This window comes from Oncorhynchus masou, chromosome 20 (genome assembly GCF_036934945.1).
Source record: "Oncorhynchus masou masou isolate Uvic2021 chromosome 20, UVic_Omas_1.1, whole genome shotgun sequence".
Classification (NCBI taxonomy): domain Eukaryota; kingdom Metazoa; phylum Chordata; class Actinopteri; order Salmoniformes; family Salmonidae; genus Oncorhynchus; species Oncorhynchus masou.
Window position 1 is genome coordinate 3,455,778 of NC_088231.1, and position 9,097 is coordinate 3,464,874.

General features: G+C 43.3%; 1 protein-coding gene across 1 annotated transcript in view; it reads right to left on the reverse strand.

Annotated features, from left to right (window-relative positions):
• Nucleotides 1-8,298, reverse strand: part of LOC135506694 (catenin alpha-2) — a 760,099-nt gene extending 751,801 nt beyond the window's left edge. The window contains exon 1 of the mRNA XM_064926016.1: nucleotides 8,085-8,298. The gene's annotated coding sequence lies outside the window, so the exon portion shown is untranslated. The remainder of the gene's footprint in view (nucleotides 1-8,084) is intronic.
• Between the last annotated feature and the right edge of the window lie 799 nt (nucleotides 8,299-9,097).

Sequence of the window (9,097 nt, forward strand, 5' to 3'; positions counted from 1 at the left end):
TTCACAAGGCCGCCGGACCAGACGGATTACCAGGACGTGAACTCTGAGCATGCGCTGACCAACTGGCAAGTGTCATTTTCAACCTCTCCCTGTCTGAGTCTGTAATACCAACATGTTTCAAGCAGACCACCATATTCCCTGTACCCAAGAACACTAACGTAACCTGCCTAAATCACTACCGACGCGTAGCACTCACGTCTGTAGCCATGAAATGCTTTGAAAGGCTGGTCATGGCTCACATCAACACCTTTATCCCAGAAACACCCACTCGAATTTGCATACCACACCAACAGATCCACAGATGATGCAATCTCTACTGCACTCCACACTGCCCTTTCGCACCTGGACAAAAGGAACACCTATCTGAGAATGCTATCTATTGACTACAGGTCAGCGTTCAACACCATAGTGCCCACAAAGCTCATCACTAAGCTAAGGACCCTGGGACTAAACACCTCACTCTGTAACTGGATACTGGACTTCCTGATGGGCCGCCCCCAGTTGGTAAGGGTAGGTAACAACACATCCGCCACACTGATCCTCAACACGGGGGCCCCTCAGGGGTACGTGCTCAGTCCCCTCCTGTACTCTTTTCACTCATGACTGCACGGCCAGGCACGACTCCAATACCATCGTTAAGTTTGCTGTTGACACAACAGTGGTAGGCCTGATCACCGACAAATATGAGACTGCCTATAGGGAGGAGGTCAGAGACCTGACCATGTGGTGCAATGACAACAACCTCTCCCTCAACATGATCAAGACAAAGGAGATGATTGTGGCCTACAGGAAAAGGAGGACCGAGCACTCCCCCATTTTCAGCGACAGGCTGTAGTGGAGCAGGTTGAGTGCGTCAAGTTCCTTGGCGTCCACATCACCAACAAACTAACATCGTCCAAGAACACCAAGACAGTTGTGAAGAGGGCACGACAAAACCTATTCCCCCTCAGGAGACTGAAAAGATTTGGCATGAGTCCTCAGATCCTCAAAAGGTTTTACAGCTGCACCCCTGAGAGCATCCTGACGGGATGCATCATTGACTGATATGTTAACTGCTCGGCCTCTGACAGCAAGGCACTCCAGAGGGTAGTGCGTACACCCAGTACATCACCGGGGCCAAGCTTCCTGCCATCCAAGACCTCTATGTAAGGCGGTGTCAGAGGAAGGCCCTAAAAATTGTCAAAGGCTCCAGCCAGCCTAGTCATAGGCTGTTCTCTCTGCTACCGCATGGCAAGCGGTACTGGAACACCAATTCTAGGTCCAAGAGGCTCCTAAATAGCTCCTGCCCCAACCCATAAGGCTCCTGAACAGCCAATTAAATTGCCCCCCCCCTGTTCTATTGTGACAAAATAAACAAATAAAATTTGATTTTGATTTAGACAGGGGGGACCTGATCTAAGATCAACACTCTGTATACTAGGCTGTAGGCTCTTGGCCTACTGTAGCAACTCAATTGAGATGTGCAGCCTATCTTTAGTGTATTAAGTAGTGGAAATGTGTTTGGAAATGTGTTTTCTGCCTTTCCAACCCCCCGCCCCGGACACACACACACACACGTTGAGATACACAGGGTCAGCAGCAGCAATTGCTGGGGGGTTAAGTGCCTTTCTTAAGGGAACAGCGGCAGGAGATGGTAATTGGGATCAGAGACCAGCAGTTTTCCAGCTGCCAGTTCAGTTCCATTCTCATTTTTGTGTTGCCCGGCCCGGGGCTTGACCTTCCGGCTGCCGGTCAGCCTCTCTAACCTCTAGGCCATTGCCGTCCTCCAAAGACGATCCCCTTCAAAGAGGAAAGACTTTCCTGTTTCCACACGAGGAAACACAGACGGTGCTCATCCAGGATGGAGAGCCCGGTCCTGTATATTATAAAGTGACCTAAGTAGACTATTTTTGATGCATGGTAGCCTACCAGGCCTTCTACGATAGTTAACAGACATCAGACCTCAATAGGCTGGGAGACGGGGCTAAGCTGGTGATTGATAGTCCTTTTCCATAATGCAAGGGAGCTGATATGCTATAAGCATAAGACCCTGTCACATCTATGGCTCTGTGCTCCTACCGGTCATGCCATGCTACATCACATTAGGAGTCAGACAAGTCACTAAGTTCCATACTAGCACCACTAAAATGCACGCCCAATTCTAGGTTCATACTGGATATCAGAACACAGCCAGTGGGTTTTGACAAAAATATTGCCATTTTATAACCTACTTAGGGCAGCCGAACACCCTGTTATTCTGACTGGCTATTCAAGTCATTGTCGGCATCTCAAATGACACCCTATGCCCTATATAGCGCTCTACTACTAGTACCCTACTGCTACTGGGCCCTGGTCAAAAGTAGTGCACTATAAAGGGTGCCATTTGGGCCTCAACCTTCATCTCAGAACAGATTCTGTAGATGGAAAGTGATAGAGAAGCTCTAGTAGTCACTTGAGGGAAGGGGAAAAGGTGCCAAGGTGGAAAAGTGTGCACTTGAAGTGGATTAGGTACCCTGAACATCAAAGTGGATAACTAAGTTGTGGTTGAGAACCAGCTATCATCACCCACCCGACTGCACTGTCTGTGAATGAACGAAGGTGGTTAATTGGTGTCAGTCGGGGCCCACTCACAATTGATAGGACCTCCACGGACAGCGAAGAATCCATTAGCAGTTCAATCTTGTCAAGATCAATAACTCTACTTGGAGGATAGGGGCAATTCTTCTTCTTTTGAAGTCTAAGAGGGGAATTATTAAGAACTGTTTTATGAAAAAGGTCTCAGAAGAGCCTTTACAAATGCCCTGCAGCATGTCTGCCCTGAGAAATTTGCCTTGTCTGCTGGACAATGATGAACAAAGGTGTCTTCGGACTCAGAGTCTGCTTGCTAAAATAACTTGTAAGTGCTCCTCAATCTTCTAGTGCATTAGCTAACTCTCTACCTTCCCGGGCCTGTTCCTTTTTTAATTGAGCCGATAACAACTTTATCACAGGTAATTTCACCTCTTAACAAGATCGGTTCGCTCTTTCCATGCTTTGGTGATTTAGAAGATTTCCCAATGGCCAATTTATCAACTGGACGCTCAAAACAAATTAATTCTTCCAACTACGCGATAAGGGGTAAAACGCAATAAGGGGCTCATTCTTTAATTACATAGTTACAATGTTCTTACTTCAAGTACGGAGAACTTAACTGTACTGAACAGTGGTATGCTAGTTTTTTAACTGCCCCGTGAAGAATATGATTGAGTGCTTTTTTCAAACATGGTGTCTGCTAAGTAGGCTACTAGAGTGAAAAATCTCTTGGCAGCTGCACATGTTTACTATGCAACTGAGTCCAAGGAGACGGCATTATACTGGTGGGTGTGGTCTTTGGCTGATTGACAGCTGGTGGGAATGCAGCTGAGTGCAATGCGCTCACTCTCTCTAGCAACAGTGCACTGACCGCTGGCTGCTGACACTACACTTTCCACCATGTCACTGGATCATCAGACCACCTGGGTCCAAATAGTATTTGTTTTCTTATAAATACTTTGAGTGTTTGATCGAGCCTACCTTGAGTGCCAGACGGGCGGGTTTTGGGACCTTGGGCACTATTCCATTGGTTCCAGTGCACCAGGCAAGCCCTATCAAGTGCAGCTGAAGTACTTGAACTACAACGAATACTATTTGAACCCGGGTTTGTAGGGCATCTCAATGGGCTCTCCCATGTAGTCACTACTTTGTATAGACTAGGCTAAATAGCTAAGCAAACCACATGTCAGCCTGAACTGAACAAAAGGCATTCTCTAGGTTATTGTGACTTTTAAATGCATCATCACCCAAAATGCCCAACTGTTTTCAGAGGGCCTGAGTCAAGTGTAATGCTACTCCTACTGAATATTAGAAAACATACTGAGTCAAGTCTCATACAACCTAATTTCTCCATCAAAGACAAATGTGATGCCTCCTTATTAAAGGACAAAACATTGTCGTCGCTATCAATGGAAACATTTGTCCAATCCTCCGTGGAAACAACTAAGGAATCAAAGTTGTCGGTGCAAGAACATTTAACAGTGTAGTATACACACAGCAACATTACGCACTGTGGTCAAGAGTTACAATCTATGCGGCAGATGATGCACAGGTCAAAGTATTGATCCATAGAGATGCCCTACAAACCCGAGTTCAAATAGTGTGTGTGTGTGTGTGTGTGTGTGTGTGTGTGTGTGTGTGTGTGTGTGTGTGTGTGTGTGTGTGTGTGTGTGTGTGTGTGTGTGTGTGTGTGTGTGCGTGCGTGCGTGCGTGCGTGCGTGCGTGTGTGTGTGTGTGTTATCCACAAGCCTTCAGCATTTTCACATAAGATGACCAGACCTGAGTCATCCTATAGTGTGTGTTTTTCTTACCTTAGCATAGATAGAGCCATTCCCCAATGCAGAGCTTCAAAACTTGAAACCTTACTCCTTTGGAGTGACAGACTGAATGCAGGCAGTGGAGAAACTTCTACCTGGGTTGTGTTCATTAAGGTACAAAAGGAAAACGTTTAGCAGCCGAAAGGGAATATGTGTGTTTCTATTCGAATATGTGTGTTTCTATACAGTCCCTCTCTGTATCAGTCTGTTTGGTTTCGTTTGGTGCCTAAATCACACAACCTTAGTTCAACCTGCATTTGTGTCCCAGGATACAGGGCTTCCATGGCTACCATGAAGCCTTCCAGCTGTAGCTACCGACCACTAACAGGCTCCAAGGTGTCCTGCCAATATGGCCCCCACCAATATCGCCCTGGAGACCAGCAACACAATGCAATCCTATTGAACTGTAATTGATTGTGTATCTAGGGCCTAGCTTATAACAGCTCCAGGACAACACAACAAGGAACTAGTAAGACTGCAGCCCTTTAACTCGACCCAAACACTATGACTGTGTCTCAAATGGTACCCTATTCCTTACATAGTCCACTACTTTTCAAAAATGTAGTCCACTAAATAGGGAATATGGTGCCATTTAGGACGCACATCATGAGATGCACTGAGAGGCCTATATGGAGAACCAGTGATGGGCATAGTCTGCATTTCTAATGACCTGTGATCTTTAGAGTAGTAGTGGACATGCATACACACACACACACACACACACACACACACACACACACACACACACACACACACACACACACACACACACACACACACAAGCACACACACAAATGACAAAGCACTGTCACTGAAGAAAACACTTGTCAAGAAAACACAGAGGGAGCCATATATACTCCCTGTGAGTGTTCTCCCTGAATGCCTGGGCGCCAATCAAAAGTTCAAGTTCTAAATGTGGCCACTCCGTGACCCCTGGAGCTCTCTGAGATGCCAGGCCCAGCTCTGGTTACAGGGACAGAATGTGTGTGTGTGTTTATGTTTGTGTGTGTGTGTGTCTGTGTGTGTGTCTGTGTGTGTGTTATCCACAAATCACACACCGAATCATAACCCAGCCATTACTGTATGGGACCATATTCAATAAACATGCACAGACACATATGTCTACACACGCTACTACTGAACAATTGAGCAGTCAGCCATTCACGACTACTGGCTTATTGTTGGACAGACACTGCTTCTTGCCTGGAGGGATGAGGTTGTGCACCAACAAATCCAAGGACCTATTTTAGTATCGGGGTGTTTTTAGAACCATTACAAAACCTGTTTACCATCTACCTGTAGATAAAGAAAAGTACTACAGCACCACATCTGTATGGCATTTCCACCCCAAACAGAACTCTTGGAATATATAAAAAAGAGATGTTTTGCTTTCTTCGCCCCTTTCTCTTTAGATGTATGTAATACTCGATAAATAATAGGTCGGTAAATACTGTAAATAGTACATAAATAATAGGTTGGTAAATACTGTAAATAGTACATAAATAATAGGTTGGTAAATACTGTAAATAGTACATAAATAATAGGTCGGTAAATACTGTAAATAGTACATAAATAATAGGTTGGTAAATACTGTAAATAGTACATAAATAATAGGTTGGTAAATACTGTAAATAGTACATAAATAATAGGTTGGTAAATACTGTAAATAGCACATAAATAATAGGTCGGTAAATACTGTAAATAGTACATAAATAATAGGTCGGTAAATACTGTAAATAGTACATAAATAATAGGTTGGTAAATACTGTAAATAGTACATAAATAATAGGTAGGTAAATACTGTAAATAGTACATAAATAATAGGTCGGTAAATACTGTAAACAGTACATAAATAATAGGTCGGTAAATACTGTAAATAGTACATAAATAATAGGTCGGTAAATACTGTAAATAGTACATATATAATAGGTCGGTAAATACTGTAAATAGTACATAAATAATAGGTTGGTAAATACTGTAAATAGCACATATATAATAGGTCGGTAAATACTGTAACAATACTGTAATAGACAAATAATAAATAGCTAATAGTCGGACAATAAGGAAATAATCAGGCCAGGCATAGGTACGCAGGTGGCACTCTGCTTCGGCACTCACATGCTATGAATGCATTCATTGAACAGCTTCAACGCCATTTTATGTCAGGTGCTAAGGCAAAAACAAGACTTGCAATTTGCGGCTTACCTGAGTCACGAACTTCATTCCCTAACCGACTGTCAATAATTCAACAATAAATACAAACAAATATGAAAAATGTTGTTTAAAAAAAGGACAATTGTGCACTATACTACTACACCTCATTTTAAACCTGCCTGATAGCCCACCTGAAAACAATCAAGTAATGTTAACTCATTCAAAATGATTGCGCGAGAAATGTTGACTTGCACTACTGTTGTGGTATTAAAAATAGAGGATTAAATTGGGTCCCCGCGGGACAGGTGAGCTAACGTAGGCTAATGCGATTAGCATGAGGTTGTAAGTAACAAGAACATTTCCCAGGACATAGACATACAGTATCTGATATTGGCAGAAAGCTTAACTTCTTGTTAATCTAATTGCACTGTCCAATTTACAGTAGCTATTACTGTGAAAGAATACCATGCTATTGTTTGAGGAGAGTGCACAGTTATGAACTTGAACAGTTATTAATAAACCAATTAGGCACATTTGGGCAGTCTTGATTCAAAATTTTGAACAGAAATGCAATGGGTCATTGGATCAGTCTAAACCTTTTCACATACACTGTTGCCATCTAGTGGCCAAAATCTAAATTACGCCTAGGCTGGATTAATACATTATGGCCTTTCTCTTGCATTTCAAATATGAAAAATACACAACAAAAAAATCATGTTTTTTTTCTTTGTATTAACTTTTACCAGATCTAATGTGTTATATTCTCCTATATGCATTTCATATTACCATAAATGTCAAAGCGTTTCCTTTCAAATGGTATCAAGAATATGCATATCCTTGCTTCAGGTCCAGAGCTCCAGGCAGTTAGATTAGTCATTTTTGGGAAAATGTAAAAAAAAGGGGCGGATCCTTAAGAGGTTGTGCCTGCCCCTATGTGATACATTCAGACAACGAGCAACCTAATGGTATAGCCCAACTGAGACAAAGAATAACGGATGCAATATCCGGATGATGGGGATGGAAATATAGGACGCGCACCGACATGGGGCTCCAGACTGAACGATTTAGATTGGAAAAGGAATGACTGGAATAACGAGTAATTCCATAATTTTAGGTCCCAATCAACACAAGGCCACTCGGGGCTATACGAACCGATGTTGTATTCAGGCGGAAGACCCATTCCCTAGAATAAAACACAGCCCATGTCTGTAGTTTAGCTGCTATCAAGCTAACATGCTACACTAGCCAGCTCTCGAGACTCGCCCGAAAGAGGCTCGCGCTGACAGGCTCCAGCACTGCTTGCTGGATGGTATGGTACCCGACTAGATAATGGTTAGCTAACATGAATTATCCAGCAATGCCCGTAAAAATAACCATACATATAATAGAAGTTTTAAACGTTCTTTAAAATGAATGCGTTATAAATAGAATATTAATTCAAATAGAGAAATTGACTAGGATGCGTTAACCTCGCCTTGCTACAATGTAGCGTCTGACCCAGCACCGAGACAGCGCAACAATGTTGCTAGCAAACACCGGTTAGTGGCTGTCTTCAAAGCTTACCTTGTTTGATGACAGCTCTTGTATTTCAACAAAATATGTATAATGTATTGTTTCACTGTGTATTCCTAATAGATACTGCCTTCTCGGTCTCGTTCCTTCGGCTAAATCGCCTAAATCCGTGCGCTTTCCTTCAGAATAGTGCTGAATCTGAATGGGTGCACGGCACGCGCGGCTGTTGGTATCTAGGAAATTCTACCGCCGCTCCCTGCCAAATAATGACCCCTCCCACCGCTGAAGCCACAGCCATAGAGAAGACAGGTGCTGATTGTGCGCTCTGTGCGCAGCTCCGTGGAATAGTGAGTGTCTTGCAATATAGTGAGCTGGTTGGTACATTCAAAGGGTTGTCAAATCAGCGGTCTCGCTCTCATCCGCGCATGTGCAGTATCTCGGTTGAGAATGCATCCCGCTACTAGATTGACAGAGCATTTTTTTTACGCGTATCGTTGCCAAATTTTGACTCTGAAACGCTGGAAGTGGGACAAGGGGAGATGCGCATGGCCAGCATGGACTGATAACGATTATGGTCATGCCTGTGTGTTTTTAAAATTGTATTTAGGAAAGCGTAAAGTAATCTGTGTACCACCGGTATGCGTGTTATGGAAACGGCTAGGGCAAGCTGTAAACAAGAAGAAAGACTGGAATCGAGAACAAACACACAGGCCATGTTGTCTATATCTAACCAGTTATGGGTTAAATGTGTATGTGTTAAATATGGGTAATTCCATGGTAACAGTGACATTGAGACTCAGACGTTTGTCAAACAAACCCAATGATTGCAAAGTTAAACAAACCATACCATATGCCCATGGACTAATTTGAACCATTTCCATGACAATGTTTACAAAAGCACATTTACTTGAAGAACGGTGCAGATGCAAAGTTTGGTAATGGCACAAACAGCACAAACTATCATTGTGTTACCAAATGTAGCATCTGCACTATTCTCCACTGTGGAATTGCCTGTCCCTCCATATGCCTTCGGACAGTGATGCTCACATTTTGTATTTGGCTCT